This window comes from Taeniopygia guttata, chromosome 3 (genome assembly GCF_048771995.1).
Source record: "Taeniopygia guttata chromosome 3, bTaeGut7.mat, whole genome shotgun sequence".
Lineage (NCBI taxonomy): Eukaryota > Metazoa > Chordata > Aves > Passeriformes > Estrildidae > Taeniopygia > Taeniopygia guttata.
In genome coordinates this window covers 27809196-27823844 of record NC_133027.1, presented here as the reverse complement: position 1 = coordinate 27823844, position 14649 = coordinate 27809196, and the positions used below count along the sequence as shown (strand labels likewise).

At 34.4% G+C, this 14649-nt stretch overlaps 1 long non-coding RNA gene across 1 annotated transcript; it reads right to left on the bottom strand.

Annotated features, from left to right (window-relative positions):
* Positions 1-7832: 7832 nt before the first annotated feature.
* LOC140683667 (uncharacterized) lies at positions 7833-11508 on the bottom strand. Its single transcript, XR_012054913.1, has 2 exons — positions 9983-11508; positions 7833-8812 (listed from the first exon to the last, which is right to left on the bottom strand). It is a non-coding gene; the product is annotated as an uncharacterized lncRNA (long non-coding RNA).
* Positions 11509-14649: the final 3141 nt, after the last annotated feature.

Below are 14649 nucleotides of genomic sequence, written 5' to 3'. Positions count from 1 at the left end.
CTGTATTTATTTACATTGTGTTAGTATTTAATGGCTTAGAGCACATGTCTGGTGAACTCACAGCTGTTTCCACATCTATATAAAATTTCTTGAAAACGTGCTCATAATGCTATAAAATAAGATCTCAAGGTTTATGGGTGCTTGGAATATTGTTTACTTTTCAGTGGTTGCAATGATAGGAAGGTTTTGGGAATAAAGAAATAAAGTCAACATAACTTCTACCATTAGTAAAGTGTCAGGAAATTTGCTCTGAATCATAGTTTTGTGATTAAACAGCTCTTTACCCGCTTTAATCCATGCTGTTTGGTTTTTGTGTTTGGGATTTTTTCCTCCAACAATGCAAGGTTTTGTTTACTGCTTCATTGCACAATAAACTGAGCAGGATTTTAAAATCAAATTACTTTCTGCTGCAGCATCCTTTGAGTGTTCTAGCACAGTAGTTTACACTGAAAATAAGTCTGGCAGTTTCTCTGAAATTATACACCCAAAGAAGAAAGGATTTAGCTCTGACAACTTCTGGTCTAAAAGGATTTTTTCTTCTTGAGTAAAGAATGCCTGGATCATTTAAATGATATATTAATAATTTTTATTAGATTGACCCAATCTGGTTCTCCTAATTGTGATTAATTATGTCATACTGGTTGTCACTTACTATGCAGTTCCTGTATTTTATGATCTGGGATGGCAAGAGATACTTGGAGACTGCAGTAGTTTCCTATTTCATATAATATAGGGCACAATCAGAGGTAAGTGTAGGAGAAAGAGAGACAAGTGGATATTTACAAGGTACCAGTTAATGAACTGATGAAAAAAAGCAGACTGAGGAAGCAGAGATGACACTGCTAAGGAACTTTAAATATAAGAAAGAAATGATGCTTGAAAAGAGAAATCTATGGGGTATAATCAGAAGAGACTGATACTACCAGTTTGAGAAACAAAGATGTGATCATGACCATCTTGTGGTATTAGGACGATTAATACAAGTTTTATGATAAGAGGCTATGATAGGAAAAATCTTGAATACATTTTTGAAGCAGTGGGAATGAAAAACAAAAATGTGGGTATGGACTGAATGTCCTTACCTAGTTTATTCTTGAGAGCTTTTGAAAATTTTAATAAGCAGTTGTGCAGTAAAGCAGTCAATTTAAAGAACACCAATGTTTCAGAAGTCCCAATATACCTTATGATTGCTTTATTTTTTCATAAGGATAGTGAAAATAAATAGTGAAAAAAAAAGCTTTATTCACACTCTTTATGTAAAAGTGTAAATATTTTATATGCTTTGCTAACCATTTTTGTCAAGAAGGGGAATCTTAATATAATTAAGGAAAAGTTTTTTACTTCTGGTCATCTTTGTCAACCTTTCTGTACTTATAAAAGTTCTATTATATTATTTTTTAGTCAGAGGCACCAGAACAGGAAGTAGTTTTCAACATTCAGTCACACCAAGGCAATGTATCACTTTGAAGTGGTTTTAATTCATTGCTACTATATATGTTCTTTTTTAGAGAGTACTTTTTTAGAGTAGAGAATGCTGCTTCTATGGGATTCATGGAAGTTAAACTTTGAAATGTCACTTTTAATTTTAAATATATATCTTTATATAACAACTTATGAAAATATTACTCAAAGACTAAATAAAAGTACTGGTTGTTAATATCCTCAACTTTTGCAGACACTTAGCTTCTTTAGTCCCTCTAAAAATCAGTCAGTTGTTCCTAATGTTTGGGTCTTCTGTAATATAACATTAGGGCAAAAACCCACCAACAATTTTATACTCAAAACGAATATGAGAATCTGAATTTGTTCAGTTGGATGTAGTTTCATTGTGCCTATATGGACTAATCCTATTTTAATTTTTAGTGGAAGGGGGATTTTATATGGATCTTGATGTCATGTCTATTACTTGTCAATATGTATACAATTAATGTATACGTTTAAGGTTGTACTGGTTAGATCTGTGATCTGCTGATATTTACTGAAGCCTTTTGTGTAGAGGTTTCTGAAGGCTGTGCTAATGCCAGTGTGTAAAAACGTGAAGTGAGTTGACCATCACTGAGTTAGACTGTCATCGAATAGAAAACTCATACATGACTAAGCAGATTTAAACAAAAAAATAATTAAAGGAAAAGAACATAAGTAATGCAAATCAATGTAGTTCTAGGGAAAACAGCTAGTGCCAAGAAAGCTGACTTAACGCTTTGATAAGATGACAAGATTGGCATAAAAGTAACTGCATGGCTGTAACACTAAATGTTCATGTTTTCAAACAGTTTTATCAAAGGAGTGTAATCAAAGATCAGTCTGAAAAACAAGCATAAATGATGCAAAGACTGATGAATAGCAAGTAGCAATGATGCCAGCGTAGTCCTTCAGAGTAATCTAGGCTGTTTAGTAACTTCTATTCACTCAAAAATGCAGTTTAGTACTGACATTTGCAAAGTCATACACCTAGAACAAGGAACACAAGCAAGATTTATAAGTTTTCAAGAATACTTTTGTTATTTTTAAAGGAGTATAGGGATTATAATGGAGAAGTCAATATGAACTCCCAGGGCAGTGCTTTGGTAACAGTAAGAATGATCATTCTGTGATCCTTAGATATCTAATGTGAAATAGTGAGGAACAGAGGGATTTTTTTTTAATAGCACCAATGTTAATTAATTACCATGTGCAGATCTTGACCACAGACCTTATTTGATTTTCTGATGTACATAAAATCCCAACCAATTCATCTGGAGCCTGTGTGTGGCATTTTTCATGTGCCCTGTTACCTACTCCTTTGTTTATACTTACTGCCCCACCTCTTAGCCCTTTTTTGCCTCCCTCTTCTGATTAGGTTCAGTGCTGTGGGGTCTCTTGGATTCTGTGGTATTCTGGTGAACAGGATAATGGAATGGAAGGGACTGCAGTGTTTGAGTGGTAGGTTCATAGAAGTGAAAGTGATATGTTTTTGAGAATGAAATTCTGCAGAAAATGTTCAAAGGCTGGAAACAATGAGGCATATAGAAGACTCTTCCTGTTTAACTCAAAAAATAGATGCGGTGATATCTCACAAGGTGAAAATATAGGCCTCTAAATGTTTCTTAATTTGAAGAGTAAGGTAGATTGGCTGGTAAATATATGACAAATTCACTTGGTCTGCAGTTACTGAAGATACAAGTTACTGGCTTCAGTACAGGAATTACTGGGTGAAATTTCATATGCTGTGATGTACAGGAGATCATAAACTGTAAAATACAGATTTCTACATCTTGAAGTGTGAATTTAGCAGGAAAAGAAGACTTTTAGTAAAAAATGCTTTACTTCAGTTTTTAGTTAGTTCAAACTCTTTATGGTATTTTTATCTCAATGGCGCTTTAGAATTTCTTATATTCTGTCTTAACTGGAAATTCTGCTTTTAATATTTATTAAGTTTAATAACATTAATAATTTAACTGAGTGCTTCTTTTTAATTTTCCACTGATTATAATTTTTTGTGTGTATAAAACCCCCCTAAAATACTGAGTTTCTTGCTATTGTCAGTTCTTACTATGTCAGCTTCGTTTCTGCAGCTTGATCTCATTTATTCTCCCCTCTAGCATGTTTTCCTCTTTATTTTTTGATGGATGTCTTCAGTCAAAATCTTTTCTTAAAGCTTCTTTCTTTTTTTTCAGTTCTTTAAAAAGTCTCATTACTATTAAAGATTAGTTAATTTCTCTACTATGTCCCAAGTTTCAGTCAATAGCACCGTCAGGACGTGGTTGTTTCCATGGTCTCAGCACACATGGAGCCTTCAGCTGCTGGCAAATAGCACCTAAGGAACGCTGCTCTGCTGCGAGACTGGGGCACTGACCTGTGCTAGAGGGGAACCTTTCTGCTGTGGACATTTCTGTGCTGATGTGCTAGAAGAGGGATACAGGATTTTTACTAGGAAATCTATTTGTGATGCTCTAGCACACTGTCAAAACTGAAAGACTTTGCAGTGGATTCTTCATATTTGTTCAACATACTTGGCTTTTTATCTTTATAAAAAAATACTCTGAATTCATTATGAGGATTTAACACAGACCTTTTCACCATTCATGGAAATGAGCACTTGATGTACAAAGTGGGATATGATAAAGGTTTCTAGTTTCATATTCTTGGGCTAGATCTTGTCTATATGCTTTTGTGATAATGACAATTATTTTCCATTTTCAGCTCCAAAACCAGTTTCTGTATTTTGGAGAGAAGGTCATTTTAGTTTCTTTCTGTAACCTTGGTTATATGTATTGGCCCTGGTCTGGTCAGAGGGATTAGAACACTACTACTGAGACTTCACAAATGCAACCTATGTGAAGCCCTTTTCCAGTTGTTTTTTGGAAATATTTGTTGAATTTCTCATATTGCTTCTGTCTGTTCAATAAAAGAATTGTCTCCATAATACCCAGTTTGTATTAAAACTGTGAAGATGTTGTAAAGAAGAATGTTTCCTGACTGAAGAAATTATGATCTTTTATAGGCACGTCCTGTAATAGTCACTTGGCAAGTTTAACATTCATTATTGGCCCTTAGGCAACATGTAATCTGAGTAGATGGCACTTAAGTTTTACAGGAGTAATTATAAAGATGAATAATTTCAGAAAATATTTGCACAATATTGCTTACAGGTAAGTTTTCTTTTGTTAGGCTGATTTACAACATATCTGCTAGTTTATTCTTGTTGAAGTAAAGCCTCTACACTAGGAAAACTGGCCATTTTTTATTTGACTAGGTTTTCTCCTTTTTGGAACAGTCCAGTGGTTTGACATTCTGGATATATCACAGCATTTATCTCAGGAAGCTGTTTGAGCTGAAAGCCTGGGAATATTTTCTCAAGTATGTTAGTGACAAATCATAGCCCTGCCACGGGGATGACAAACAGGGCCTTTGGTGCTAATAGTGCTTTCCATATTTACTATTACTTTTTAGGAAATTTTGGTGTAAGGATCCTATACAGCTGCTGTTAAAATACTTCATTTTTGTGTGTTAGTTTTTCCTGCTAAACTGGTACTCTTAATAGTAATATCAAATATGTTATTGGCAATTACAAGAGCATACAGCAATTATAAGAACTGGTAATTTTTCCTTTTTGAAAAGTTTCTTTGGATAAGTGTGAAAATTAATTTTTGTTTCTAAAATGTAAACCACATATTTTATTGCCTTGCATTATTACTGCTGCAGCCAGAAATAAACTGCAATCTCTTCGCTCAGTCTGTTCAGTTTACTACAGCTATCAGTCACTTACTGCCTGTTCAGCATCCTCTTCACACTGCTCCTGATTTTTTCCCCTCTGTTGCTAGGGAGGAATGCTCATTGATTTTTCTGTGGGTTTTGTTGTTGTTGTTTTCTGCAGCAAAATGACAATTTATTGAGACAGGAACGTTTGCACATCCACTTGTATAACTCACAATATTCTTTTGTCAGCTGATGTACTGTACTATCGCTAGACTCGAAGTTTATCTTATAATCTACTGTTGAAATCCCATTATTGTTAAAAAATCATTATTGTTAAAAATCATTCATTCAGAGAATTGAATTAAAAATTGAAAAATAGACGCTAAAGTTGGTAATGGAAGCTCTATTGCAATTCTATTCCATGTTCAAATATGACCTTACACCATTAAATGACAAAATTATTATACAAGAAGGAAATTTAGAACATGTCATAAAAATATGTAAATTATGTTTTCTTGGTATCTATACATGTGGTTTTGTTGTTTCTTTGACTAGTGAACATTTCTCTTTTGTGCAGTATTATAATTGTCAGTGTATTAGAGATATATACTGTGTTCAATTTAACAGGAAAAGCAAATAACTTGGAAACCAAAATATGAATAATCTTATGATCTAAAGATCACAAACAAGGGAGAGTAATTAGTACTAATCTAAACAAAGAAAATTACATGTGTTTAAAATCAAGATGGAAGCTGTAATCTGTAAGGAAAATATAAGTAATTCTCCAAATGTCCTAAAAAATATAGTAGCTTTTGTATTTGGATTTAAACAAGAAAGCATCTGAGAATTGTCAGCCTCCATGATCTAGTGCTGGAATTCTTTTGGAGCCCTAATTTCTTTTGCCATTTGCTTGAGTAAACTGGTTTAGCAAATTAAAAATATGCTAAGTCTTTGTCATAAAAAAAGACTTTTGTTTTGTCTTAGAGCAGGTACACAGTTGGACTATCAATAAACATGTACATTTTGTGACATAGATGACATTCCAATGGTATTCCTGGTCTTAGGCTATTTTGCTTCCAATCTGCCAGATGAACTCTGCACTAGCCTTTGCTATGTGTGTGATTATGTGGCTTTTTTCTCAGGGCTTGCACAGTCAGAATATTACTTTGGTCAACAGACTGTTGGTCAAAATAATACTTACCAAACTAATGGTAGGGAGCTGTATCCCACTGAAAATGTAGCTGAATACACTGTAGTTTGCTTGTGCAAATTTCTTTATGTAGAACTGTTCCTTTGTACCCCTAGTGCCACTCACCTTTTTAATTTTTTCAAACTAGTATACTTAAACCTGCCATCAAGCCCAAAACTGTCTATTTCTGTCTAATATTCCTGTAGTTCACGTACTCATATGTGCTCTCAAAACTACCAGATGTAAGCATATGAATTTCAGCAATAATCCTGTTCTCTGAAACTATTTCTTCAACAAGTTTCTGATGCCACATGGATAATTTTTTTTAATAATGAGAGTTAGCTTCACCACACCAAGAAAAGTGGATCACATTTGTTTCTACATCTGCTTAGATAAAAAATTCTGGAGCCTCTGCAACTATTCCCTATTTGTGTTTAAGTGTTCCCATTTTAGAATTGCACAATTCCTGCTTGAAACACCAGTGTGTACTTGGGGATAGGGTAACAATTCTAGCAGTTTCCATGGCTGCCCATTTTGTCATGAAAATATTATGGTGATAATTTCACATTTCAGTTCTGTCCAAAAGACATGGAATGTCACATGGATGTCTGCATCATAACATAAACAGTTAGAACGGGGGCAGTACGTTTAATGTGTCTGTGATGCAACTGGGGAATGATCAGAGCTATAGGGGCCAGAAGTACCTCAGGTGTATGTGGTGGCAAGCTAAAATAACCACTGTCCTTAGAGCCATAAAGACACAATAATCTGATTGCTTTGTTCCTAGAGATACACCACTCAGGAGGGCACTATGTAAACTGGAAAATATTATAACCATTGGAGTAAGCAAGTGCACCATTGTGTATTCAGGATGTACTTGGTTTATGGAAGTGTAGATAATCAGTGATAGTTTGGTTTAAGGTTGCCTGAGTAGATGTGAAAATACTCTGTTGTGTGACACACCCCATTGTGGATAATTGGATGTAGTGAAACTCGTGTCCTTGAAGCTGGCCTTTGGAAGGGAGGAAAAAGGAGTAGACAGATATGGAGCTAAGTGCTTAGTCTCACTAGACAGGCCTTAACAAGTATTTCAGATTAACAATATTTGCAATGATAGAAAAAAGTGAAGAAGCTTCAAGCTGCCAGTAGAACGACTATTTTCTGCGCATTTTTTGTCACATATGGAATCATTTCAAATATCAAAAGAAACTTGATTCAGAGGCCTCTTAGTTATTAGAAGAAAATTCTTAGGTTGCAAACAATAGTAATGTAAAACTGATAACTTTTTCTGTAGTACTTTAGGATAACTAAGGATGCTTAGAAGCAGACTCTCACATTTTCATTATAAAAAATATATTTTAAAATAAATCAGACCCCAAAATTTACTGACATCTTTCTTGTAGCTTGTAATTTTTTTAGAAATGCTAGTATCTAAATAAACTCCATTGCTGAAAACATAATAAAATTTCAATATACAATTCAAGATCTAATTTTAATTAATTATTTTCAAGCAAGCAAGACACAGTCTGGAGACATTTTCAAATGTCTAAGCAATGAGTTTTACAGGCAGTATTCCTAAGGATTAACACTACAAACTTTGGAAACAACCTCTGGAAAGAAGCTCATTATGCTGCTCAGTGGATGCTCTTCTGCGTTTGTTGTAGGGCTCAGATGGCAGCTCCCATTCATATCTTCTCTGAAGCCTCTCATCCTGCTAGTGATCCAGTAAGCCTTGACTTGAACAGAAGCTTTCAGAACCAAATACTGCTTGTACAAGATAAGAGCTACCAATATCTCTCCAAATTGAATAAAATACATTGCAAGGTGATGCAGGAACCTTGACTTTTTTTTTTCTTAAGGTACCATTATGAATAAAACTAATCATAAATACTTTTCCACTGCTCATATTTTGGGGCTTTTTTCCTATACTGTTTCCCAATTTCTATGTAATTTCACTATCCTTATTTAGGGAAGAACAATATCCTGTTTAGTCTTCTTTCAGTAAATAGTCTGAAGTATTTTGTAAGATTTTACTCTGCTTTATTCAGGCACAATCAAACATACAATACTAATTTTGGAAACAAATAACTGACTTCATCTCTGATCAGACAAAAAGTATATTTTGCCTTTGGAAGTTGCCCATTATTTTATAATATTACTTTTCAAAATTATTGTTTTAGAGCATAAGTCATGTTTTCTGAGGGAATAGTTGCTTGGGGATGCTCAACTTTAGACAGCTCCAGCATAAGGGAACTTACACCCTTAATTACACATTACAGATTCCTGTTCAAAACATGAGAAGGACTAGGAGGCTAAAAATGGAATCAGTAGGAGTCAGCATGGCTCACTGAAAAATACAGCAGACAAAATCCATAGAGAAGAAGAATAAAACTTGAATTAGCTTGGCCAACTCTTAGAGGTTGAAGCTTTCTTTCTTTAGCCAGGCTGCAATCAAAAGGAGGGAAAAATAGGCAAACATAAAGATAAAACTCTTGAATATAACCACAAAATTAATATTTTTAAAGAAAAATGCATTTTTAAAAGATACTATGGTTTCTAAGAAAATAATTTTAAAATACTGAATAGTTACACAAAAAGAAAAGAGATATCAATACAGCCTGCAGGTAAAAAAATTATCAGCAAAGTAAACTACTGCTCCTGTCAATTGATAAACACTTTTCAGCCTAACATTGTGAGGATAACAGTGCTTTAACAAAATTAATTTTTAAAATTATCTATTAATCCATCATAGTAATGGAAAAAAGGGTCCTAAAGATTCCTGCTAATAGTTTTCTTGTTCACACGCTACTTCACTCAAATCCATTCATTCTCTAGAAACTAAAGTATCATGCATTCTTGGCTGATACAATTATGAATTAAAGATAATTGCTTTTGTGTATTGCTTTCTGTACTTGCAGTACAAGTTCTGTATTTTTAAGGATTTTCATTTTCTTTGTGTTTGGTAACCCTTCCTTCTGGTTTTTGTCTGCTGGCATTATAGGTACCAGGAATATTGTTTTATTTATCTTCTTTGCCCCAAGACTGCATATTTATTTTATATTTATTCCTGTCATCTCAAGCCTGTGTCTTGTGAACCCAGATACCTCAGTCTTCTTTGAAAGATTCTTCAAGAATTACAGATTTCAGCCTCAGAAAATGTATTACTCTATTTCCCCCTGCTGAATTATCAGGACTACAGTTTTACATTTAGTCTTAGGGATCAGGTGGTCTTCTACCTTATGCTCTATATTTCTCCTATACTGTTTTTACGAAATTCCCCTGACCTGACCTGTCCAAAAAAAGTTTACGTTTTTGTATCCTTATGGTCTCTCTTCTGTCATATTATTATTAGGGAAAAAAAATGGTGTAAAATGTTGTCTTCAAACTTACTGTCATTGCCTTAGAGTGACTTACAGGGAAAGTCATTAATCTCCATAATAAAAGTTACAATGCAAAACAGGAAACCAAATGATGAAATATCCTAATCAGAAGTAAAATTATTAATTGGTATTTACACAGATTCAGACATTTAACTAAAGCTACATAAAAATAATTTCCCTTCAATTAGAAAAACAGACTAACTAATGTTGGGCTGCACCTTATAAAAAAACCTACCATAGTAGGAGACGTCCAGCTTCCTTTTGCTACCATGTTTTAGGTGTCAGATGTGATAGTGGTCTAGGCTTTTTCTGTAATTCACAGTGCGAGAGAAGTCCTTCTAGAGGCTGATAAATCCTGTTCTGGCATAAGTCTTAAAGATGGGTTAAATTGCTTTTCAGCAGTATTTATCATGACTGTAGAAAAAGAATGAGCAATTAGAGTAAGCACCTATATTTCAAACTGGTCACATGAGGTAACCTGATTCTTACCAGTCTAGAGTTGCATGAATTCTCCTTACCAATGGCTCTAACATATCACCTATCCAAAAAAAGTACCCCATCAGTGTCTAAAACCATGCCATGTGTCCAGCCTCTGTTCTGAGCAGTATCTGTTTCCACATTATGACTCACTCTGACTGATGTTTTGAGTTGTCCTATGTACTAGGTTAATTTTTTTGTTATCCTTTCCTTGAGAAGATTTAGAAATCACAAAGAACAGAATTCACCATAAGTTCATTTCATTTTTTGCAAAATTAAAAGGTTTTTTCGACCTAAAATGATTTATGTACTTCTAAGGGAAAAAAAAAAAAAAAGCCTCACATGGTTTCCTGGTTTCCAAATACAACTATGTCCCTGTATTGGCCTAAAACTGCAGGGTCAGCACACTTGAAAGGAGTGCAAGACCTTAAATTAAATTTAATCCTCTCATCCTTCTTCTGGGGCTTGAGTCTACATCTCTCAGAAGACTCCCTTAATTCTCAGATGGTGCCATGTCTTCAGTATATAATGAGTGACTTCTCCAACAAGATGTAAAAACCTTTGCTGAAATACACATACCAACCTGTTAGTGAATTGTCTACCTTTCTATGCTTTTGGTCAGTATCATCAGTGGTCCAGTACACCAACTGCCCCATCACAAATTCTGTTCTGAATTCTGGTAGCCAATCTTCTTATCCTGAGTAGGAAATTATGTCAGTTTATTTATTGGTAAGGATTTAACAGAAGACCCAAACATTCCAGGAAAAGTGCATTAATAACTATTAATTTATTTCTAATATCTGGATTTTAAAAGGCAAGGAGGTCTAATATATTTCAAACATATTTTAAACAATCTGGCATAATATAAGATTGAACACTTAAAGGCTAACAATCAAATGAATATCACTTTAGAAGGGACAAAACCCTCAACCCTTCATTAACCTGTAGGGTTAATGAAGTTCTGTGCTGTGAATTCACTTGACTTGAACTATAGACAAAATGTTAGTAAGTGTGAAGTAAAAAGGAATTTGGATTCTGTTTTCTGCCTTCTGTTGGGGGTGTTCAGCCAGATTGAATCCTCTTTTTCCTCTGCTTATCTAAAAGGTTTGGTAACACAGTCCTTAAACATTCTTCTAAAAATATGATTTCAACCATACACGGTGTTGAAATGAAAGAATTCAGGTATGATTTTGGACAAAGAGTTTACATTTCTCAGTCCTTTTAATGTGAAATACAGATCTTAGGAAGCACCATTTTCCACACATTTTGATGCCTGTAATAAATTATGTTTGTTGATTATCAAAGTCTGACATTTCTTTGTAATTTGGGAAGGAAGTCCTATAATCCAAAATTGTTTACTTTATGTAAGTAAACAGTTTTTTTGCTCACTGGACAAAGTATGCTATAATTTCGGATCTTTGTATTAAGGCTTTGTAAATTGGAAGTACAATTTTTGAAAAGTCTAAATTAACTATTAATAGTTAAATAATTGTTTGTTTTACTTTTTGTCAACATTTTTCTTCTGAACTAAAGAGTGTAAAGGAAGACTTTGCTAATGTCCGATGTCCAGCTTCCTGTTGGTAGCAGTTAGTCATCTGGTTAAAAAACAGAGGCATGCAGCATAAATGCCCTGGTTTTCAGTAAATATTTCCCTAACTTATAAAGGCTAAAACATATATATTAATATGCATTTACTAATTTAGTTAAACATTACTAATATAGTATCTGCAATACTGTTATTTATGAATGTCAGCATGGCTTATTTTTTCACTATGGGAAGACAATGTTGATTCACTTTGGTTGATGAACTCCAGTGAATTGCAGGTTCTTTTTTTGAGGAAATTTTGACAAGTCATCTTGCAGTTGCACTTTTATTAAACTCTAAATAGAATAACACTTTGCATTTGTCTGCTTCTTTTTTTTTCTCTTGACCTATCCTCCAATTATTCAAGCATCCACATTCTGATTCTGCCTTTCAATCTGCTTGTATACTCTCCAAAGCCTAATATAAAGTATTACTTTAATAAATTACTTTTTTATTTGTATTCACATTACTGAGTAGAATCTGGTATAAAGAAAATTTCTGTGATTCTATACTCAATTCTGTGTACTATATTCTATATTCAATTCTCTGTACTATATTCTGTGATTCTATCTCTCCCTTTGGACAATGAAATATTCATATTAATTTTAATTTAAAAAAAATAGTTGAAATTGTTTCCCAAATTTTTTGTGCCCATTTTCCTTTAGTTTCATCAAGATATTTTTATGTGATTGCTTTTAATAAAGTCATATGGAAGTATAAAAAAAATTTTTGTAAGTTAATATGTATGACCTTTGCCTGGTTTAGAAGGAGATTAAATGGGGTTAAAGCCAGAGATTCTCTAAAAAACTTTTAGGCTGTCTCCTAAAGGAATTCGTATTGTTTGCTTGTTTATTGCAATATTTTTCTGAGAATTGCAGTTGGCTGACTGGTTTGTAAATTCCTAATTACCTCTATTCCTCCTTTTTAATATTTAGATATTTTTTCTGGAACCTTTTTACAATTCTTAGAATTCTTTCTGGAACCTTATTTACCACCTACAGTTAGCATGTCAATTAGGAAATTATCTAGAAAACAGGAAATATATATATGAGTCTGAAGGCAGATACGAAAGCTAAAACATTCCCTCCTTTAGCAGAATGTTAACATCAAGGCAGTTATGCAGGAGCCAGGTTATTGCAGTATAGAAGGAAAGGAATAAATACAGCTCCAGCCTACTCTCAAGCAAGAATTGATGGCTGTGGATCGTGAAGGGGCAGGAGTGCCTGTCTGGCATGTTGTTTGGCATGACACACAACATTTTTGGACAGGATGGATTTCAGACATGTCACTATCCTAGGATTTTTTATGGTCTGGGCAGCAGAGTATCACATTGTGTTGTCGTTCTTAGTCACTTACATACTGCTATGTGCTATATATGTCATGTGGTTGCCAAACCCTCAGTTTTGAAAGATACTCCTGGGACCAGCTGTTTGAATATTTTTATTTGGTCTCTTTTCAGATCTTCTTTAAATAGAGGATGCAATGTGGGTTTTGGCTTAGGGTGTCCACTTGAAAATACCAGGGACAGGGAGGGCACAGGAGAAAACTATTGGAAAAACAGGTGCTGTTCAGTCTTAAGAGCAGACCTGGCTGAACTTCTGGGGGAAGAACTGTCTGATTAGAAGCTTACTGGATTTTTGCAAGGTTAATCGTATCTCTGTGAAAAAATAAAAGCAAAGGAGTACATGTGTAGGGCAGTTCCCTTACAAGGGGAAACTTACCACTTTAAAATCCCAATGCTTTGAATGTTTTTAATTTTTTGTTTAAATGTTCCCAATACACTGACTGGCAGAAGTCCAGCATTTCTCTATTGGGATTTTTAATATCATTGCTCCCTATACAAATTGCTCTTTGTCCCACAAGTCTTGGCCAGACAAAGTTCAATTTGATAACGCCCTTCTCAGGCAGCCCAGACAACATGGGCTGCGTGCCAGTGCCTGCAACTGGTAGGTCCTCTTTGTACTCCTGCTGCCACTTGGGTACCTTCTAATTGCTCTAGTGACAATATGTACTCCTTTGCCTTTCATCCCACCAAACATTCACTTCCTATCTCTGTGCCAGTCAGAAATGTTGCCCGAAGAATCATGAAGGAGTGGTAATATGGAGAAAAAATAAGGAAAATTATTTTTTATTTCAACTGCTCTATGATCAACTTATATTAATGGCCACCAATTTAATGACGCAAAATCCTGAAGAATAGGAAAAGGACATTTCATAAAGCACATTCATAAAGGACATTTCATAATGTTCATTCATAAAGCACACAGGACACTGAAGTGCTTTGACTCTGGTCATTGCAGCAGTACAAACAGCAATTAGACCCCAGGAAAAAAGTAGGTTGTTTCCAACTGCTAACACTCCTTTCATGTTGTTTGCAACCTGTTTTTGCACAACGCATCACAGCTATTTATAAACTGCAAGTGGGAGCTGAGAATAGGAAAAGCTCTGTGTTTATGGGATGACAGTGTCAGGAGAGCAATACTTCAGCTAAATTGGGATAGCCTCTACAGACTCCTGTTTCTATGATTATAATGCTGCTGGTATTTTGGGGACTGAAGCCTCACAGACAGAGGCTCAGCTTCATGTAATTTATGTCTTCTTACATATACAAATAAACAAAGTTATGTTGAAAAGCTGTGAAGCTGTGCTTTTTTACTTTTTTTTTTTTTTCCCCAAAATGAGTAAAGCTTTTTGGCCTCTAATTTTAACTCTGAAATTGGTTGATAGGCCATTTACCAGAGAGAGCCAGAAGGTAGTTGTTACAATATTTAATTATTTTAAGAAGAGGGTAGAGACATGGGTGAGATGGTTAAATTCATGAAGGTGAAAAAATAAAGGTC